Source organism: Schistocerca piceifrons, unplaced genomic scaffold (genome assembly GCF_021461385.2).
Source record: "Schistocerca piceifrons isolate TAMUIC-IGC-003096 unplaced genomic scaffold, iqSchPice1.1 HiC_scaffold_637, whole genome shotgun sequence".
NCBI lineage: Eukaryota > Metazoa > Arthropoda > Insecta > Orthoptera > Acrididae > Schistocerca > Schistocerca piceifrons.
Genome location: NW_025728880.1, coordinates 12,117 through 33,040, shown reverse-complemented (window position 1 = coordinate 33,040; position 20,924 = coordinate 12,117). Strand labels below are relative to the sequence as shown.

Here is a 20,924-nt window from a genome sequence, read left to right as displayed (position 1 = left end):
GCCTACCAGATGAAAGCGCACAACATTCCATAGCGTATGCCCTTCGAATTAAACATCATTTCGAGATCTACAAACCAATGAAATTTCGGCTGCAGCTAAGAGTATGTTGGTATTTGCGAACGACGAGCTCTTATTTATATTTAAGTGCATACCTGTCGCAGTCATTTTAACGTATCGAGCCTATAATAATCCATCTGTAGCACAACTGTCGCCTTCCGACAGTTTGTTTCAAGTGAGGCCGCCATCTACAGAAGCGATTTGGCAAGGCCTACTGGAGAGACTTGACTTTGCAGCCATCCGTCGCTAGTGGCCGACCAAACACCAAGCTCCATCGCAAACAGCAGGACAATCTTGGGCTAGGGGGAACGTCAAAACCTTGCAAGCAATATCAGTGTAGCGTATCGAGCTGTACGTTTCGTTGCAGTAAGTCGTGGAAAAGAATGCACAGCACCTTTCTCATTTGCATTAGACGACACTGCATGTCGATACAATGCTTATTACTGCGGTAAATAGGTGGGCCGGTGATTTTGCCCCGATCGGATATCGACGTGGACGGATGCTGTCATTAAACGATTCGCGAGTGGGAGCTTGGTCGGCTGCACTGCAGCTTGGCATAGGCGTTAACACCGGCCCAGTACGATGTTTTGAATGCGTTTTCGAATCGACAAATGTCTTCTTTCCGCAAGCACTAGCCCAAGACACAGCTTTTGTACCAGCAGACGAGGTGGCCGAGTGGTTAAGGCGTTGGACTGCTAATCCAATGTGCTCTGCACGCGTGGGTTCGAATCCCATCCTCGTCGATGAATTTTACGTGAAGCACGCGTTTGCGGTCACTCCTTCTCCGTGCGAAACGCCACTCAGTAGTAACAACGACGCGTATACGTGGCAGATAGCGTGTGTATGAAATACGAGACAAAACTGCCTACCAGATGAAAGCGCACAACATTCCATAGCGTATGCCCTTCGAATTAAACATCATTTCGAGATCTACAAACCAATGAAATTTCGGCTGCAGCTAAGAGTATGTTGGTATTTGCGAACGACGAGCTCTTATTTATATTTAAGTGCATACCTGTCGCAGTCATTTTAACGTATCGAGCCTATAATAATCCATCTGTAGCACAACTGTCGCCTTCCGACAGTTTGTTTCAAGTGAGGCCGCCATCTACAGAAGCGATTTGGCAAGGCCTACTGGAGAGACTTGACTTTGCAGCCATCCGTCGCTAGTGGCCGACCAAACACCAAGCTCCATCGCAAACAGCAGGACAATCTTGGGCTAGGGGGAACGTCAAAACCTTGCAAGCAATATCAGTGTAGCGTATCGAGCTGTACGTTTCGTTGCAGTAAGTCGTGGAAAAGAATGCACAGCACCTTTCTCATTTGCATTAGACGACACTGCATGTCGATACAATGCTTATTACTGCGGTAAATAGGTGGGCCGGTGATTTTGCCCCGATCGGATATCGACGTGGACGGATGCTGTCATTAAACGATTCGCGAGTGGGAGCTTGGTCGGCTGCACTGCAGCTTGGCATAAGGCGTTAACACCGGCCCAGTACGATGTTTTGAATGCGTTTTCGAATCGACAAATGTCTTCTTTCCGCAAGCACTAGCCCAAGACACAGCTGTTGTACCAGCAGACGAGGTGGCCGAGTGGTTAAGGCGTTGGACTGCTAATCCAATGTGCTCTGCACGCGTGGGTTCGAATCCCATCCTCGTCGATGAATTTTACGTGAAGCACGCGTTTGCGGTCACTCCTTCTCCGTGCGAAACGCCACTCAGTAGTAACAACGACGCGTATACGTGGCAGATAGCGTGTGTATGAAATACGAGACAAAACTGCCTACCAGATGAAAGCGCACAACATTCCATAGCGTATGCCCTTCGAATTAAACATCATTTCGAGATCTACAAACCAATGAAATTTCGGCTGCAGCTAAGAGTATGTTGGTATTTGCGAACGACGAGCTCTTATTTATATTTAAGTGCATACCTGTCGCAGTCATTTTAACGTATCGAGCCTATAATAATCCATCTGTAGCACAACTGTCGCCTTCCGACAGTTTGTTTCAAGTGAGGCCGCCATCTACAGAAGCGATTTGGCAAGGCCTACTGGAGAGACTTGACTTTGCAGCCATCCGTCGCTAGTGGCCGACCAAACACCAAGCTCCATCGCAAACAGCAGGACAATCTTGGGCTAGGGGGAACGTCAAAACCTTGCAAGCAATATCAGTGTAGCGTATCGAGCTGTACGTTTCGTTGCAGTAAGTCGTGGAAAAGAATGCACAGCACCTTTCTCATTTGCATTAGACGACACTGCATGTCGATACAATGCTTATTACTGCGGTAAATAGGTGGGCCGGTGATTTTGCCCCGATCGGATATCGACGTGGACGGATGCTGTCATTAAACGATTCGCGAGTGGGAGCTTGGTCGGCTGCACTGCAGCTTGGCATAGGCGTTAACACCGGCCCAGTACGATGTTTTGAATGCGTTTTCGAATCGACAAATGTCTTCTTTCCGCAAGCACTAGCCCAAGACACAGCTTTTGTACCAGCAGACGAGGTGGCCGAGTGGTTAAGGCGTTGGACTGCTAATCCAATGTGCTCTGCACGCGTGGGTTCGAATCCCATCCTCGTCGATGAATTTTACGTGAAGCACGCGTTTGCGGTCACTCCTTCTCCGTGCGAAACGCCACTCAGTAGTAACAACGACGCGTATACGTGGCAGATAGCGTGTGTATGAAATACGAGACAAAACTGCCTACCAGATGAAAGCGCACAACATTCCATAGCGTATGCCCTTCGAATTAAACATCATTTCGAGATCTACAAACCAATGAAATTTCGGCTGCAGCTAAGAGTATGTTGGTATTTGCGAACGACGAGCTCTTATTTATATTTAAGTGCATACCTGTCGCAGTCATTTTAACGTATCGAGCCTATAATAATCCATCTGTAGCACAACTGTCGCCTTCCGACAGTTTGTTTCAAGTGAGGCCGCCATCTACAGAAGCGATTTGGCAAGGCCTACTGGAGAGACTTGACTTTGCAGCCATCCGTCGCTAGTGGCCGACCAAACACCAAGCTCCATCGCAAACAGCAGGACAATCTTGGGCTAGGGGGAACGTCAAAACCTTGCAAGCAATATCAGTGTAGCGTATCGAGCTGTACGTTTCGTTGCAGTAAGTCGTGGAAAAGAATGCACAGCACCTTTCTCATTTGCATTAGACGACACTGCATGTCGATACAATGCTTATTACTGCGGTAAATAGGTGGGCCGGTGATTTTGCCCCGATCGGATATCGACGTGGACGGATGCTGTCATTAAACGATTCGCGAGTGGGAGCTTGGTCGGCTGCACTGCAGCTTGGCATAGGCGTTAACACCGGCCCAGTACGATGTTTTGAATGCGTTTTCGAATCGACAAATGTCTTCTTTCCGCAAGCACTAGCCCAAGACACAGCTTTTGTACCAGCAGACGAGGTGGCCGAGTGGTTAAGGCGTTGGACTGCTAATCCAATGTGCTCTGCACGCGTGGGTTCGAATCCCATCCTCGTCGATGAATTTTACGTGAAGCACGCGTTTGCGGTCACTCCTTCTCCGTGCGAAACGCCACTCAGTAGTAACAACGACGCGTATACGTGGCAGATAGCGTGTGTATGAAATACGAGACAAAACTGCCTACCAGATGAAAGCGCACAACATTCCATAGCGTATGCCCTTCGAATTAAACATCATTTCGAGATCTACAAACCAATGAAATTTCGGCTGCAGCTAAGAGTATGTTGGTATTTGCGAACGACGAGCTCTTATTTATATTTAAGTGCATACCTGTCGCAGTCATTTTAACGTATCGAGCCTATAATAATCCATCTGTAGCACAACTGTCGCCTTCCGACAGTTTGTTTCAAGTGAGGCCGCCATCTACAGAAGCGATTTGGCAAGGCCTACTGGAGAGACTTGACTTTGCAGCCATCCGTCGCTAGTGGCCGACCAAACACCAAGCTCCATCGCAAACAGCAGGACAATCTTGGGCTAGGGGGAACGTCAAAACCTTGCAAGCAATATCAGTGTAGCGTATCGAGCTGTACGTTTCGTTGCAGTAAGTCGTGGAAAAGAATGCACAGCACCTTTCTCATTTGCATTAGACGACACTGCATGTCGATACAATGCTTATTACTGCGGTAAATAGGTGGGCCGGTGATTTTGCCCCGATCGGATATCGACGTGGACGGATGCTGTCATTAAACGATTCGCGAGTGGGAGCTTGGTCGGCTGCACTGCAGCTTGGCATAAGGCGTTAACACCGGCCCAGTACGATGTTTTGAATGCGTTTTCGAATCGACAAATGTCTTCTTTCCGCAAGCACTAGCCCAAGACACAGCTGTTGTACCAGCAGACGAGGTGGCCGAGTGGTTAAGGCGTTGGACTGCTAATCCAATGTGCTCTGCACGCGTGGGTTCGAATCCCATCCTCGTCGATGAATTTTACGTGAAGCACGCGTTTGCGGTCACTCCTTCTCCGTGCGAAACGCCACTCAGTAGTAACAACGACGCGTATACGTGGCAGATAGCGTGTGTATGAAATACGAGACAAAACTGCCTACCAGATGAAAGCGCACAACATTCCATAGCGTATGCCCTTCGAATTAAACATCATTTCGAGATCTACAAACCAATGAAATTTCGGCTGCAGCTAAGAGTATGTTGGTATTTGCGAACGACGAGCTCTTATTTATATTTAAGTGCATACCTGTCGCAGTCATTTTAACGTATCGAGCCTATAATAATCCATCTGTAGCACAACTGTCGCCTTCCGACAGTTTGTTTCAAGTGAGGCCGCCATCTACAGAAGCGATTTGGCAAGGCCTACTGGAGAGACTTGACTTTGCAGCCATCCGTCGCTAGTGGCCGACCAAACACCAAGCTCCATCGCAAACAGCAGGACAATCTTGGGCTAGGGGGAACGTCAAAACCTTGCAAGCAATATCAGTGTAGCGTATCGAGCTGTACGTTTCGTTGCAGTAAGTCGTGGAAAAGAATGCACAGCACCTTTCTCATTTGCATTAGACGACACTGCATGTCGATACAATGCTTATTACTGCGGTAAATAGGTGGGCCGGTGATTTTGCCCCGATCGGATATCGACGTGGACGGATGCTGTCATTAAACGATTCGCGAGTGGGAGCTTGGTCGGCTGCACTGCAGCTTGGCATAAGGCGTTAACACCGGCCCAGTACGATGTTTTGAATGCGTTTTCGAATCGACAAATGTCTTCTTTCCGCAAGCACTAGCCCAAGACACAGCTGTTGTACCAGCAGACGAGGTGGCCGAGTGGTTAAGGCGTTGGACTGCTAATCCAATGTGCTCTGCACGCGTGGGTTCGAATCCCATCCTCGTCGATGAATTTTACGTGAAGCACGCGTTTGCGGTCACTCCTTCTCCGTGCGAAACGCCACTCAGTAGTAACAACGACGCGTATACGTGGCAGATAGCGTGTGTATGAAATACGAGACAAAACTGCCTACCAGATGAAAGCGCACAACATTCCATAGCGTATGCCCTTCGAATTAAACATCATTTCGAGATCTACAAACCAATGAAATTTCGGCTGCAGCTAAGAGTATGTTGGTATTTGCGAACGACGAGCTCTTATTTATATTTAAGTGCATACCTGTCGCAGTCATTTTAACGTATCGAGCCTATAATAATCCATCTGTAGCACAACTGTCGCCTTCCGACAGTTTGTTTCAAGTGAGGCCGCCATCTACAGAAGCGATTTGGCAAGGCCTACTGGAGAGACTTGACTTTGCAGCCATCCGTCGCTAGTGGCCGACCAAACACCAAGCTCCATCGCAAACAGCAGGACAATCTTGGGCTAGGGGGAACGTCAAAACCTTGCAAGCAATATCAGTGTAGCGTATCGAGCTGTACGTTTCGTTGCAGTAAGTCGTGGAAAAGAATGCACAGCACCTTTCTCATTTGCATTAGACGACACTGCATGTCGATACAATGCTTATTACTGCGGTAAATAGGTGGGCCGGTGATTTTGCCCCGATCGGATATCGACGTGGACGGATGCTGTCATTAAACGATTCGCGAGTGGGAGCTTGGTCGGCTGCACTGCAGCTTGGCATAAGGCGTTAACACCGGCCCAGTACGATGTTTTGAATGCGTTTTCGAATCGACAAATGTCTTCTTTCCGCAAGCACTAGCCCAAGACACAGCTGTTGTACCAGCAGACGAGGTGGCCGAGTGGTTAAGGCGTTGGACTGCTAATCCAATGTGCTCTGCACGCGTGGGTTCGAATCCCATCCTCGTCGATGAATTTTACGTGAAGCACGCGTTTGCGGTCACTCCTTCTCCGTGCGAAACGCCACTCAGTAGTAACAACGACGCGTATACGTGGCAGATAGCGTGTGTATGAAATACGAGACAAAACTGCCTACCAGATGAAAGCGCACAACATTCCATAGCGTATGCCCTTCGAATTAAACATCATTTCGAGATCTACAAACCAATGAAATTTCGGCTGCAGCTAAGAGTATGTTGGTATTTGCGAACGACGAGCTCTTATTTATATTTAAGTGCATACCTGTCGCAGTCATTTTAACGTATCGAGCCTATAATAATCCATCTGTAGCACAACTGTCGCCTTCCGACAGTTTGTTTCAAGTGAGGCCGCCATCTACAGAAGCGATTTGGCAAGGCCTACTGGAGAGACTTGACTTTGCAGCCATCCGTCGCTAGTGGCCGACCAAACACCAAGCTCCATCGCAAACAGCAGGACAATCTTGGGCTAGGGGGAACGTCAAAACCTTGCAAGCAATATCAGTGTAGCGTATCGAGCTGTACGTTTCGTTGCAGTAAGTCGTGGAAAAGAATGCACAGCACCTTTCTCATTTGCATTAGACGACACTGCATGTCGATACAATGCTTATTACTGCGGTAAATAGGTGGGCCGGTGATTTTGCCCCGATCGGATATCGACGTGGACGGATGCTGTCATTAAACGATTCGCGAGTGGGAGCTTGGTCGGCTGCACTGCAGCTTGGCATAGGCGTTAACACCGGCCCAGTACGATGTTTTGAATGCGTTTTCGAATCGACAAATGTCTTCTTTCCGCAAGCACTAGCCCAAGACACAGCTTTTGTACCAGCAGACGAGGTGGCCGAGTGGTTAAGGCGTTGGACTGCTAATCCAATGTGCTCTGCACGCGTGGGTTCGAATCCCATCCTCGTCGATGAATTTTACGTGAAGCACGCGTTTGCGGTCACTCCTTCTCCGTGCGAAACGCCACTCAGTAGTAACAACGACGCGTATACGTGGCAGATAGCGTGTGTATGAAATACGAGACAAAACTGCCTACCAGATGAAAGCGCACAACATTCCATAGCGTATGCCCTTCGAATTAAACATCATTTCGAGATCTACAAACCAATGAAATTTCGGCTGCAGCTAAGAGTATGTTGGTATTTGCGAACGACGAGCTCTTATTTATATTTAAGTGCATACCTGTCGCAGTCATTTTAACGTATCGAGCCTATAATAATCCATCTGTAGCACAACTGTCGCCTTCCGACAGTTTGTTTCAAGTGAGGCCGCCATCTACAGAAGCGATTTGGCAAGGCCTACTGGAGAGACTTGACTTTGCAGCCATCCGTCGCTAGTGGCCGACCAAACACCAAGCTCCATCGCAAACAGCAGGACAATCTTGGGCTAGGGGGAACGTCAAAACCTTGCAAGCAATATCAGTGTAGCGTATCGAGCTGTACGTTTCGTTGCAGTAAGTCGTGGAAAAGAATGCACAGCACCTTTCTCATTTGCATTAGACGACACTGCATGTCGATACAATGCTTATTACTGCGGTAAATAGGTGGGCCGGTGATTTTGCCCCGATCGGATATCGACGTGGACGGATGCTGTCATTAAACGATTCGCGAGTGGGAGCTTGGTCGGCTGCACTGCAGCTTGGCATAAGGCGTTAACACCGGCCCAGTACGATGTTTTGAATGCGTTTTCGAATCGACAAATGTCTTCTTTCCGCAAGCACTAGCCCAAGACACAGCTGTTGTACCAGCAGACGAGGTGGCCGAGTGGTTAAGGCGTTGGACTGCTAATCCAATGTGCTCTGCACGCGTGGGTTCGAATCCCATCCTCGTCGATGAATTTTACGTGAAGCACGCGTTTGCGGTCACTCCTTCTCCGTGCGAAACGCCACTCAGTAGTAACAACGACGCGTATACGTGGCAGATAGCGTGTGTATGAAATACGAGACAAAACTGCCTACCAGATGAAAGCGCACAACATTCCATAGCGTATGCCCTTCGAATTAAACATCATTTCGAGATCTACAAACCAATGAAATTTCGGCTGCAGCTAAGAGTATGTTGGTATTTGCGAACGACGAGCTCTTATTTATATTTAAGTGCATACCTGTCGCAGTCATTTTAACGTATCGAGCCTATAATAATCCATCTGTAGCACAACTGTCGCCTTCCGACAGTTTGTTTCAAGTGAGGCCGCCATCTACAGAAGCGATTTGGCAAGGCCTACTGGAGAGACTTGACTTTGCAGCCATCCGTCGCTAGTGGCCGACCAAACACCAAGCTCCATCGCAAACAGCAGGACAATCTTGGGCTAGGGGGAACGTCAAAACCTTGCAAGCAATATCAGTGTAGCGTATCGAGCTGTACGTTTCGTTGCAGTAAGTCGTGGAAAAGAATGCACAGCACCTTTCTCATTTGCATTAGACGACACTGCATGTCGATACAATGCTTATTACTGCGGTAAATAGGTGGGCCGGTGATTTTGCCCCGATCGGATATCGACGTGGACGGATGCTGTCATTAAACGATTCGCGAGTGGGAGCTTGGTCGGCTGCACTGCAGCTTGGCATAAGGCGTTAACACCGGCCCAGTACGATGTTTTGAATGCGTTTTCGAATCGACAAATGTCTTCTTTCCGCAAGCACTAGCCCAAGACACAGCTGTTGTACCAGCAGACGAGGTGGCCGAGTGGTTAAGGCGTTGGACTGCTAATCCAATGTGCTCTGCACGCGTGGGTTCGAATCCCATCCTCGTCGATGAATTTTACGTGAAGCACGCGTTTGCGGTCACTCCTTCTCCGTGCGAAACGCCACTCAGTAGTAACAACGACGCGTATACGTGGCAGATAGCGTGTGTATGAAATACGAGACAAAACTGCCTACCAGATGAAAGCGCACAACATTCCATAGCGTATGCCCTTCGAATTAAACATCATTTCGAGATCTACAAACCAATGAAATTTCGGCTGCAGCTAAGAGTATGTTGGTATTTGCGAACGACGAGCTCTTATTTATATTTAAGTGCATACCTGTCGCAGTCATTTTAACGTATCGAGCCTATAATAATCCATCTGTAGCACAACTGTCGCCTTCCGACAGTTTGTTTCAAGTGAGGCCGCCATCTACAGAAGCGATTTGGCAAGGCCTACTGGAGAGACTTGACTTTGCAGCCATCCGTCGCTAGTGGCCGACCAAACACCAAGCTCCATCGCAAACAGCAGGACAATCTTGGGCTAGGGGGAACGTCAAAACCTTGCAAGCAATATCAGTGTAGCGTATCGAGCTGTACGTTTCGTTGCAGTAAGTCGTGGAAAAGAATGCACAGCACCTTTCTCATTTGCATTAGACGACACTGCATGTCGATACAATGCTTATTCCTGCGGTAAATAGGTGGGCCGGTGATTTTGCCCCGATCGGATATCGACGTGGACGGATGCTGTCATTAAACGATTCGCGAGTGGGAGCTTGGTCGGCTGCACTGCAGCTTGGCATAAGACGTTAACACCGACCCAGAACGATGTTTTGAATGCGTTTTCGAATCGACAAATGTCTTCTTTCCGCAAGCACTAGCCCGAGACACAGCTGTTGTACCAGCAGACGAGGTGGCCGAGTGGTTAAGGCGTTGGACTGCTAATCCAATGTGCTCTGCACGCGTGGGTTCGAATCCCATCCTCGTCGATGAATTTTACGTGAAGCACGCGTTTGCGGTCACTCCTTCTCCGTGCGAAACGCCACTCAGTAGTAACAACGACGCGTATACGTGGCAGATAGCGTGTGTATGAAATACGAGACAAAACTGCCTACCAGATGAAAGCGCACAACATTCCATAGCGTATGCCCTTCGAATTAAACATCATTTCGAGATCTACAAACCAATGAAATTTCGGCTGCAGCTAAGAGTATGTTGGTATTTGCGAACGACGAGCTCTTATTTATATTTAAGTGCATACCTGTCGCAGTCATTTTAACGTATCGAGCCTATAATAATCCATCTGTAGCACAACTGTCGCCTTCCGACAGTTTGTTTCAAGTGAGGCCGCCATCTACAGAAGCGATTTGGCAAGGCCTACTGGAGAGACTTGACTTTGCAGCCATCCGTCGCTAGTGGCCGACCAAACACCAAGCTCCATCGCAAACAGCAGGACAATCTTGGGCTAGGGGGAACGTCAAAACCTTGCAAGCAATATCAGTGTAGCGTATCGAGCTGTACGTTTCGTTGCAGTAAGTCGTGGAAAAGAATGCACAGCACCTTTCTCATTTGCATTAGACGACACTGCATGTCGATACAATGCTTATTACTGCGGTAAATAGGTGGGCCGGTGATTTTGCCCCGATCGGATATCGACGTGGACGGATGCTGTCATTAAACGATTCGCGAGTGGGAGCTTGGTCGGCTGCACTGCAGCTTGGCATAAGGCGTTAACACCGGCCCAGTACGATGTTTTGAATGCGTTTTCGAATCGACAAATGTCTTCTTTCCGCAAGCACTAGCCCAAGACACAGCTGTTGTACCAGCAGACGAGGTGGCCGAGTGGTTAAGGCGTTGGACTGCTAATCCAATGTGCTCTGCACGCGTGGGTTCGAATCCCATCCTCGTCGATGAATTTTACGTGAAGCACGCGTTTGCGGTCACTCCTTCTCCGTGCGAAACGCCACTCAGTAGTAACAACGACGCGTATACGTGGCAGATAGCGTGTGTATGAAATACGAGACAAAACTGCCTACCAGATGAAAGCGCACAACATTCCATAGCGTATGCCCTTCGAATTAAACATCATTTCGAGATCTACAAACCAATGAAATTTCGGCTGCAGCTAAGAGTATGTTGGTATTTGCGAACGACGAGCTCTTATTTATATTTAAGTGCATACCTGTCGCAGTCATTTTAACGTATCGAGCCTATAATAATCCATCTGTAGCACAACTGTCGCCTTCCGACAGTTTGTTTCAAGTGAGGCCGCCATCTACAGAAGCGATTTGGCAAGGCCTACTGGAGAGACTTGACTTTGCAGCCATCCGTCGCTAGTGGCCGACCAAACACCAAGCTCCATCGCAAACAGCAGGACAATCTTGGGCTAGGGGGAACGTCAAAACCTTGCAAGCAATATCAGTGTAGCGTATCGAGCTGTACGTTTCGTTGCAGTAAGTCGTGGAAAAGAATGCACAGCACCTTTCTCATTTGCATTAGACGACACTGCATGTCGATACAATGCTTATTACTGCGGTAAATAGGTGGGCCGGTGATTTTGCCCCGATCGGATATCGACGTGGACGGATGCTGTCATTAAACGATTCGCGAGTGGGAGCTTGGTCGGCTGCACTGCAGCTTGGCATAAGGCGTTAACACCGGCCCAGTACGATGTTTTGAATGCGTTTTCGAATCGACAAATGTCTTCTTTCCGCAAGCACTAGCCCAAGACACAGCTGTTGTACCAGCAGACGAGGTGGCCGAGTGGTTAAGGCGTTGGACTGCTAATCCAATGTGCTCTGCACGCTTGGGTTCGAATCCCATCCTCGTCGATGAATTTTACGTGAAGCACGCGTTTGCGGTCACTCCTTCTCCGTGCGAAACGCCACTCAGTAGTAACAACGACGCGTATACGTGGCAGATAGCGTGTGTATGAAATACGAGACAAAACTGCCTACCAGATGAAAGCGCACAACATTCCATAGCGTATGCCCTTCGAATTAAACATCATTTCGAGATCTACAAACCAATGAAATTTCGGCTGCAGCTAAGAGTATGTTGGTATTTGCGAACGACGAGCTCTTATTTATATTTAAGTGCATACCTGTCGCAGTCATTTTAACGTATCGAGCCTATAATAATCCATCTGTAGCACAACTGTCGCCTTCCGACAGTTTGTTTCAAGTGAGGCCGCCATCTACAGAAGCGATTTGGCAAGGCCTACTGGAGAGACTTGACTTTGCAGCCATCCGTCGCTAGTGGCCGACCAAACACCAAGCTCCATCGCAAACAGCAGGACAATCTTGGGCTAGGGGGAACGTCAAAACCTTGCAAGCAATATCAGTGTAGCGTATCGAGCTGTACGTTTCGTTGCAGTAAGTCGTGGAAAAGAATGCACAGCACCTTTCTCATTTGCATTAGACGACACTGCATGTCGATACAATGCTTATTACTGCGGTAAATAGGTGGGCCGGTGATTTTGCCCCGATCGGATATCGACGTGGACGGATGCTGTCATTAAACGATTCGCGAGTGGGAGCTTGGTCGGCTGCACTGCAGCTTGGCATAAGACGTTAACACCGGCCCAGTACGATGTTTTGAATGCGTTTTCGAATCGACAAATGTCTTCTTTCCGCAAGCACTAGCCCAAGACACAGCTGTTGTACCAGCAGACGAGGTGGCCGAGTGGTTAAGGCGTTGGACTGCTAATCCAATGTGCTCTGCACGCGTGGGTTCGAATCCCATCCTCGTCGATGAATTTTACGTGAAGCACGCGTTTGCGGTCACTCCTTCTCCGTGCGAAACGCCACTCAGTAGTAACAACGACGCGTATACGTGGCAGATAGCGTGTGTATGAAATACGAGACAAAACTGCCTACCAGATGAAAGCGCACAACATTCCATAGCGTATGCCCTTCGAATTAAACATCATTTCGAGATCTACAAACCAATGAAATTTCGGCTGCAGCTAAGAGTATGTTGGTATTTGCGAACGACGAGCTCTTATTTATATTTAAGTGCATACCTGTCGCAGTCATTTTAACGTATCGAGCCTATAATAATCCATCTGTAGCACAACTGTCGCCTTCCGACAGTTTGTTTCAAGTGAGGCCGCCATCTACAGAAGCGATTTGGCAAGGCCTACTGGAGAGACTTGACTTTGCAGCCATCCGTCGCTAGTGGCCGACCAAACACCAAGCTCCATCGCAAACAGCAGGACAATCTTGGGCTAGGGGGAACGTCAAAACCTTGCAAGCAATATCAGTGTAGCGTATCGAGCTGTACGTTTCGTTGCAGTAAGTCGTGGAAAAGAATGCACAGCACCTTTCTCATTTGCATTAGACGACACTGCATGTCGATACAATGCTTATTACTGCGGTAAATAGGTGGGCCGGTGATTTTGCCCCGATCGGATATCGACGTGGACGGATGCTGTCATTAAACGATTCGCGAGTGGGAGCTTGGTCGGCTGCACTGCAGCTTGGCATAAGGCGTTAACACCGGCCCAGTACGATGTTTTGAATGCGTTTTCGAATCGACAAATGTCTTCTTTCCGCAAGCACTAGCCCAAGACACAGCTGTTGTACCAGCAGACGAGGTGGCCGAGTGGTTAAGGCGTTGGACTGCTAATCCAATGTGCTCTGCACGCTTGGGTTCGAATCCCATCCTCGTCGATGAATTTTACGTGAAGCACGCGTTTGCGGTCACTCCTTCTCCGTGCGAAACGCCACTCAGTAGTAACAACGACGCGTATACGTGGCAGATAGCGTGTGTATGAAATACGAGACAAAACTGCCTACCAGATGAAAGCGCACAACATTCCATAGCGTATGCCCTTCGAATTAAACATCATTTCGAGATCTACAAACCAATGAAATTTCGGCTGCAGCTAAGAGTATGTTGGTATTTGCGAACGACGAGCTCTTATTTATATTTAAGTGCATACCTGTCGCAGTCATTTTAACGTATCGAGCCTATAATAATCCATCTGTAGCACAACTGTCGCCTTCCGACAGTTTGTTTCAAGTGAGGCCGCCATCTACAGAAGCGATTTGGCAAGGCCTACTGGAGAGACTTGACTTTGCAGCCATCCGTCGCTAGTGGCCGACCAAACACCAAGCTCCATCGCAAACAGCAGGACAATCTTGGGCTAGGGGGAACGTCAAAACCTTGCAAGCAATATCAGTGTAGCGTATCGAGCTGTACGTTTCGTTGCAGTAAGTCGTGGAAAAGAATGCACAGCACCTTTCTCATTTGCATTAGACGACACTGCATGTCGATACAATGCTTATTACTGCGGTAAATAGGTGGGCCGGTGATTTTGCCCCGATCGGATATCGACGTGGACGGATGCTGTCATTAAACGATTCGCGAGTGGGAGCTTGGTCGGCTGCACTGCAGCTTGGCATAAGGCGTTAACACCGGCCCAGTACGATGTTTTGAATGCGTTTTCGAATCGACAAATGTCTTCTTTCCGCAAGCACTAGCCCAAGACACAGCTGTTGTACCAGCAGACGAGGTGGCCGAGTGGTTAAGGCGTTGGACTGCTAATCCAATGTGCTCTGCACGCTTGGGTTCGAATCCCATCCTCGTCGATGAATTTTACGTGAAGCACGCGTTTGCGGTCACTCCTTCTCCGTGCGAAACGCCACTCAGTAGTAACAACGACGCGTATACGTGGCAGATAGCGTGTGTATGAAATACGAGACAAAACTGCCTACCAGATGAAAGCGCACAACATTCCATAGCGTATGCCCTTCGAATTAAACATCATTTCGAGATCTACAAACCAATGAAATTTCGGCTGCAGCTAAGAGTATGTTGGTATTTGCGAACGACGAGCTCTTATTTATATTTAAGTGCATACCTGTCGCAGTCATTTTAACGTATCGAGCCTATAATAATCCATCTGTAGCACAACTGTCGCCTTCCGACAGTTTGTTTCAAGTGAGGCCGCCATCTACAGAAGCGATTTGGCAAGGCCTACTGGAGAGACTTGACTTTGCAGCCATCCGTCGCTAGTGGCCGACCAAACACCAAGCTCCATCGCAAACAGCAGGACAATCTTGGGCTAGGGGGAACGTCAAAACCTTGCAAGCAATATCAGTGTAGCGTATCGAGCTGTACGTTTCGTTGCAGTAAGTCGTGGAAAAGAATGCACAGCACCTTTCTCATTTGCATTAGACGACACTGCATGTCGATACAATGCTTATTACTGCGGTAAATAGGTGGGCCGGTGATTTTGCCCCGATCGGATATCGACGTGGACGGATGCTGTCATTAAACGATTCGCGAGTGGGAGCTTGGTCGGCTGCACTGCAGCTTGGCATAAGACGTTAACACCGGCCCAGTACGATGTTTTGAATGCGTTTTCGAATCGACAAATGTCTTCTTTCCGCAAGCACTAGCCCAAGACACAGCTGTTGTACCAGCAGACGAGGTGGCCGAGTGGTTAAGGCGTTGGACTGCTAATCCAATGTGCTCTGCACGCGTGGGTTCGAATCCCATCCTCGTCGATGAATTTTACGTGAAGCACGCGTTTGCGGTCACTCCTTCTCCGTGCGAAACGCCACTCAGTAGTAACAACGACGCGTATACGTGGCAGATAGCGTGTGTATGAAATACGAGACAAAACTGCCTACCAGATGAAAGCGCACAACATTCCATAGCGTATGCCCTTCGAATTAAACATCATTTCGAGATCTACAAACCAATGAAATTTCGGCTGCAGCTAAGAGTATGTTGGTATTTGCGAACGACGAGCTCTTATTTATATTTAAGTGCATACCTGTCGCAGTCATTTTAACGTATCGAGCCTATAATAATCCATCTGTAGCACAACTGTCGCCTTCCGACAGTTTGTTTCAAGTGAGGCCGCCATCTACAGAAGCGATTTGGCAAGGCCTACTGGAGAGACTTGACTTTGCAGCCATCCGTCGCTAGTGGCCGACCAAACACCAAGCTCCATCGCAAACAGCAGGACAATCTTGGGCTAGGGGGAACGTCAAAACCTTGCAAGCAATATCAGTGTAGCGTATCGAGCTGTACGTTTCGTTGCAGTAAGTCGTGGAAAAGAATGCACAGCACCTTTCTCATTTGCATTAGACGACACTGCATGTCGATACAATGCTTATTACTGCGGTAAATAGGTGGGCCGGTGATTTTGCCCCGATCGGATATCGACGTGGACGGATGCTGTCATTAAACGATTCGCGAGTGGGAGCTTGGTCGGCTGCACTGCAGCTTGGCATAAGGCGTTAACACCGGCCCAGTACGATGTTTTGAATGCGTTTTCGAATCGACAAATGTCTTCTTTCCGCAAGCACTAGCCCAAGACACAGCTGTTGTACCAGCAGACGAGGTGGCCGAGTGGTTAAGGCGTTGGACTGCTAATCCAATGTGCTCTGCACGCTTGGGTTCGAATCCCATCCTCGTCGATGAATTTTACGTGAAGCACGCGTTTGCGGTCACTCCTTCTCCGTGCGAAACGCCACTCAGTAGTAACAACGACGCGTATACGTGGCAGATAGCGTGTGTATGAAATACGAGACAAAACTGCCTACCAGATGAAAGCGCACAACATTCCATAGCGTATGCCCTTCGAATTAAACATCATTTCGAGATCTACAAACCAATGAAATTTCGGCTGCAGCTAAGAGTATGTTGGTATTTGCGAACGACGAGCTCTTATTTATATTTAAGTGCATACCTGTCGCAGTCATTTTAACGTATCGAGCCTATAATAATCCATCTGTAGCACAACTGTCGCCTTCCGACAGTTTGTTTCAAGTGAGGCCGCCATCTACAGAAGCGATTTGGCAAGGCCTACTGGAGAGACTTGACTTTGCAGCCATCCGTCGCTAGTGGCCGACCAAACACCAAGCTCCATCGCAAACAGCAGGACAATCTTGGGCTAGGGGGAACGTCAAAACCTTGCAAGCAATATCAGTGTAGCGTATCGAGCTGTACGTTTCGTTGCAGTAAGTCGTGGAAAAGAATGCACAGCACCTTTCTCATTTGCATTAGACGACACTGCATGTCGATACAATGCTTATTACTGCGGTAAATAGGTGGGCCGGTGATTTTGCCCCGATCGGATATCGACGTGGACGGATGCTGTCATTAAACGATTCGCGAGTGGGAGCTTGGTCGGCTGCACTGCAGCTTGGCATAAGGCGTTAACACCGGCCCAGTACGATGTTTTGAATGCGTTTTCGAATCGACAAATGTCTTCTTTCCGCAAGCACTAGCCCAAGACACAGCTGTTGTACCAGCAGACGAGGTGGCCGAGTGGTTAAGGCGTTGGACTGCTAATCCAATGTGCTCTGCACGCTTGGGTTCGAATCCCATCCTCGTCGATGAATTTTACGTGAAGCACGCGTTTGCGGTCACTCCTTCTCCGTGCGAAACGCCACTCAGTAGTAACAACGACGCGTATACGTGGCAGATAGCGTGTGTATGAAATACGAGACAAAACTGCCTACCAGATGAAAGCGCACAACATTCCATAGCGTATGCCCTTCGAATTAAACATCATTTCGAGATCTACAAACCAATGAAATTTCGGCTGCAGCTAAGAGTATGTTGGTATTTGCGAACGACGAGCTCTTATTTATATTTAAGTGCATACCTGTCGCAGTCATTTTAACGTATCGAGCCTATAATAATCCATCTGTAGCACAACTGTCGCCTTCCGACAGTTTGTTTCAAGTGAGGCCGCCATCTACAGAAGCGATTTGGCAAGGCCTACTGGAGAGACTTGACTTTGCAGCCATCCGTCGCTAGTGGCCGACCAAACACCAAGCTCCATCGCAAACAGCAGGACAATCTTGGGCTAGGGGGAACGTCAAAACCTTGCAAGCAATATCAGTGTAGCGTATCGAGCTGTACGTTTCGTTGCAGTAAGTCGTGGAAAAGAATGCACAGCACCTTTCTCATTTGCATTAGACGACACTGCATGTCGATACAATGCTTATTACTGCGGTAAATAGGTGGGCCGGTGATTTTGCCCCGATCGGATATCGACGTGGACGGATGCTGTCATTAAACGATTCGCGAGTGGGAGCTTGGTCGGCTGCACTGCAGCTTGGCATAAGGCGTTAACACCGGCCCAGTACGATGTTTTGAATGCGTTTTCGAATCGACAAATGTCTTCTTTCCGCAAGCACTAGCCCAAGACACAGCTGTTGTACCAGCAGACGAGGTGGCCGAGTGGTTAAGGCGTTGGACTGCTAATCCAATGTGCTCTGCACGCTTGGGTTCGAATCCCATCCTCGTCGATGAATTTTACGTGAAGCACGCGTTTGCGGTCACTCCTTCTCCGTGCGAAACGCCACTCAGTAGTAACAACGACGCGTATACGTGGCAGATAGCGTGTGTATGAAATACGAGACAAAACTGCCTACCAGATGAAAGCGCACAACATTCCATAGCGTATGCCCTTCGAATTAAACATCATTTCGAGATCTACAAACCAATGAAATTTCGGCTGCAGCTAAGAGTATGTTGGTATTTGCGAACGACGAGCTCTTATTTATATTTAAGTGCATACCTGTCGCAGTCATTTTAACGTATCGAGCCTATAATAATCCATCTGTAGCACAACTGTCGCCTTCCGACAGTTTGTTTCAAGTGAGGCCGCCATCTACAGAAGCGATTTGGCAAGGCCTACTGGAGAGACTTGACTTTGCAGCCATCCGTCGCTAGTGGCCGACCAAACACCAAGCTCCATCGCAAACAGCAGGACAATCTTGGGCTAGGGGGAACGTCAAAACCTTGCAAGCAATATCAGTGTAGCGTATCGAGCTGTACGTTTCGTTGCAGTAAGTCGTGGAAAAGAATGCACAGCACCTTTCTCATTTGCATTAGACGACACTGCATGTCGATACAATGCTTATTACTGCGGTAAATAGGTGGGCCGGTGATTTTGCCCCGATCGGATATCGACGTGGACGGATGCTGTCATTAAACGATTCGCGAGTGGGAGCTTGGTCGGCTGCACTGCAGCTTGGCATAAGGCGTTAACACCGGCCCAGTACGATGTTTTGAATGCGTTTTCGAATCGACAAATGTCTTCTTTCCGCAAGCACTAGCCCAAGACACAGCTGTTGTACCAGCAGACGAGGTGGCCGAGTGGTTAAGGCGTTGGACTGCTAATCCAATGTGCTCTGCACGCTTGGGTTCGAATCCCATCCTCGTCGATGAATTTTACGTGAAGCACGCGTTTGCGGTCACTCCTTCTCCGTGCGAAACGCCACTCAGTAGTAACAACGACGCGTATACGTGGCAGATAGCGTGTGTATGAAATACGAGACAAAACTGCCTACCAGATGAAAGCGCACAACATTCCATAGCGTATGCCCTTCGAATTAAACATCATTTCGAGATCTACAAACCAATGAAATTTCGGCTGCAGCTAAGAGTATGTTGGTATTTGCGAACGACGAGCTCTTATTTATATTTAAGTGCATACCTGTCGCAGTCATTTTAACGTATCGAGCCTATAATAATCCATCTGTAGCACAACTGTCGCCTTCCGACAGTTTGTTTCAAGTGAGGCCGCCATCTACAGAAGCGATTTGGCAAGGCCTACTGGAGAGACTTGACTTTGCAGCCATCCGTCGCTAGTGGCCGACCAAACACCAAGCTCCATCGCAAACAGCAGGACAATCTTGGGCTAGGGGGAACGTCAAAACCTTGCAAGCAATATCAGTGTAGCGTATCGAGCTGTACGTTTCGTTGCAGTAAGTCGTGGAAAAGAATGCACAGCACCTTTCTCATTTGCATTAGACGACACTGCATGTCGATACAATGCTTATTACTGCGGTAAATAGGTGGGCCGGTGATTTTGCCCCGATCGGATATCGACGTGGACGGATGCTGTCATTAAACGATTCGCGAGTGGGAGCTTGGTCGGCTGCACTGCAGCTTGGCATAAGACGTTAACACCGGCCCAGTACGATGTTTTGAATGCGTTTTCGAATCGACAAATGTCTTCTTTCCGCAAGCACTAGCCCAAGACACAGCTGTTGTACCAGCAGACGAGGTGGCCGAGTGGTTAAGGCGTTGGACTGCTAATCCAATGTGCTCTGCACGCGTGGGTTCGAATCCCATCCTCGTCGATGAATTTTACGTGAAGCACGCGTTTGCGGTCACTCCTTCTCCGTGCGAAACGCCACTCAGTAGTAACAACGACGCGTATACGTGGCAGATAGCGTGTGTATGAAATACGAGACAAAACTGCCTACCAGATGAAAGCGCACAACATTCCATAGCGTATGCCCTTCGAATTAAACATCATTTCGAGATCTACAAACCAATGAAATTTCGGCTGCAGCTAAGAGTATGTTGGTATTTGCGAACGACGAGCTCTTATTTATATTTAAGTGCATACCTGTCGCAGTCATTTTAACGTATCGAGCCTATAATAATCCATCTGTAGCACAACTGTCGCCTTCCGACAGTTTGTTTCAAGTGAGGCCGCCATCTACAGAAGCGATTTGGCAAGGCCTACTGGAGAGACTTGACTTTGCAGCCATCCGTCGCTAGTGGCCGACCAAACACCAAGCTCCATCGCAAACAGCAGGACAATCTTGGGCTAGGGGGAACGTCAAAACCTTGCAAGCAATATCAGTGTAGCGTATCGAGCTGTACGTTTCGTTGCAGTAAGTCGTGGAAAAGAATGCACAGCACCTTTCTCATTTGCATTAGACGACACTGCATGTCGATACAATGCTTATTACTGCGGTAAATAGGTGGGCCGGTGATTTTGCCCCGATCGGATATCGACGTGGACGGATGCTGTCATTAAACGATTCGCGAGTGGGAGCTTGGTCGGCTGCACTGCAGCTTGGCATAAGGCGTTAACACCGGCCCAGTACGATGTTTTGAATGCGTTTTCGAATCGA

At 48.4% G+C, this 20,924-nt stretch overlaps 22 non-coding genes across 22 annotated transcripts; all 22 read left to right on the top strand.

The window, feature by feature from the left end:
- The first annotated feature begins 718 nt into the window (after window positions 1–718).
- On the top strand, window positions 719–800 carry Trnas-gcu. Its single transcript has one exon. It is a non-coding gene; the product is annotated as a tRNA-Ser (tRNA).
- Window positions 801–1,639: 839 nt separating this feature from the next.
- On the top strand, window positions 1,640–1,721 carry Trnas-gcu. Its single transcript has one exon. It is a non-coding gene; the product is annotated as a tRNA-Ser (tRNA).
- Window positions 1,722–2,559: 838 nt separating this feature from the next.
- Trnas-gcu lies at window positions 2,560–2,641 on the top strand. Its single transcript has one exon. It is a non-coding gene; the product is annotated as a tRNA-Ser (tRNA).
- Window positions 2,642–3,479: 838 nt separating this feature from the next.
- Window positions 3,480–3,561, top strand: Trnas-gcu. Its single transcript has one exon. It is a non-coding gene; the product is annotated as a tRNA-Ser (tRNA).
- An 839-nt stretch (window positions 3,562–4,400) lies between these two features.
- Trnas-gcu lies at window positions 4,401–4,482 on the top strand. Its single transcript has one exon. It is a non-coding gene; the product is annotated as a tRNA-Ser (tRNA).
- Window positions 4,483–5,321: 839 nt separating this feature from the next.
- Trnas-gcu lies at window positions 5,322–5,403 on the top strand. Its single transcript has one exon. It is a non-coding gene; the product is annotated as a tRNA-Ser (tRNA).
- An 839-nt stretch (window positions 5,404–6,242) lies between these two features.
- Window positions 6,243–6,324, top strand: Trnas-gcu. Its single transcript has one exon. It is a non-coding gene; the product is annotated as a tRNA-Ser (tRNA).
- Window positions 6,325–7,162: 838 nt separating this feature from the next.
- Trnas-gcu lies at window positions 7,163–7,244 on the top strand. Its single transcript has one exon. It is a non-coding gene; the product is annotated as a tRNA-Ser (tRNA).
- Window positions 7,245–8,083: 839 nt separating this feature from the next.
- On the top strand, window positions 8,084–8,165 carry Trnas-gcu. Its single transcript has one exon. It is a non-coding gene; the product is annotated as a tRNA-Ser (tRNA).
- Window positions 8,166–9,004: 839 nt separating this feature from the next.
- On the top strand, window positions 9,005–9,086 carry Trnas-gcu. Its single transcript has one exon. It is a non-coding gene; the product is annotated as a tRNA-Ser (tRNA).
- An 839-nt stretch (window positions 9,087–9,925) lies between these two features.
- Trnas-gcu lies at window positions 9,926–10,007 on the top strand. Its single transcript has one exon. It is a non-coding gene; the product is annotated as a tRNA-Ser (tRNA).
- An 839-nt stretch (window positions 10,008–10,846) lies between these two features.
- Trnas-gcu lies at window positions 10,847–10,928 on the top strand. The gene has a single exon. It is a non-coding gene; the product is annotated as a tRNA-Ser (tRNA).
- Window positions 10,929–11,767: 839 nt separating this feature from the next.
- Window positions 11,768–11,849, top strand: Trnas-gcu. Its single transcript has one exon. It is a non-coding gene; the product is annotated as a tRNA-Ser (tRNA).
- An 839-nt stretch (window positions 11,850–12,688) lies between these two features.
- On the top strand, window positions 12,689–12,770 carry Trnas-gcu. Its single transcript has one exon. It is a non-coding gene; the product is annotated as a tRNA-Ser (tRNA).
- An 839-nt stretch (window positions 12,771–13,609) lies between these two features.
- Trnas-gcu lies at window positions 13,610–13,691 on the top strand. Its single transcript has one exon. It is a non-coding gene; the product is annotated as a tRNA-Ser (tRNA).
- Window positions 13,692–14,530: 839 nt separating this feature from the next.
- On the top strand, window positions 14,531–14,612 carry Trnas-gcu. The gene has a single exon. It is a non-coding gene; the product is annotated as a tRNA-Ser (tRNA).
- Window positions 14,613–15,451: 839 nt separating this feature from the next.
- On the top strand, window positions 15,452–15,533 carry Trnas-gcu. The gene has a single exon. It is a non-coding gene; the product is annotated as a tRNA-Ser (tRNA).
- Window positions 15,534–16,372: 839 nt separating this feature from the next.
- Window positions 16,373–16,454, top strand: Trnas-gcu. Its single transcript has one exon. It is a non-coding gene; the product is annotated as a tRNA-Ser (tRNA).
- Window positions 16,455–17,293: 839 nt separating this feature from the next.
- On the top strand, window positions 17,294–17,375 carry Trnas-gcu. The gene has a single exon. It is a non-coding gene; the product is annotated as a tRNA-Ser (tRNA).
- An 839-nt stretch (window positions 17,376–18,214) lies between these two features.
- On the top strand, window positions 18,215–18,296 carry Trnas-gcu. The gene has a single exon. It is a non-coding gene; the product is annotated as a tRNA-Ser (tRNA).
- An 839-nt stretch (window positions 18,297–19,135) lies between these two features.
- Trnas-gcu lies at window positions 19,136–19,217 on the top strand. The gene has a single exon. It is a non-coding gene; the product is annotated as a tRNA-Ser (tRNA).
- Window positions 19,218–20,056: 839 nt separating this feature from the next.
- On the top strand, window positions 20,057–20,138 carry Trnas-gcu. Its single transcript has one exon. It is a non-coding gene; the product is annotated as a tRNA-Ser (tRNA).
- Window positions 20,139–20,924: the final 786 nt, after the last annotated feature.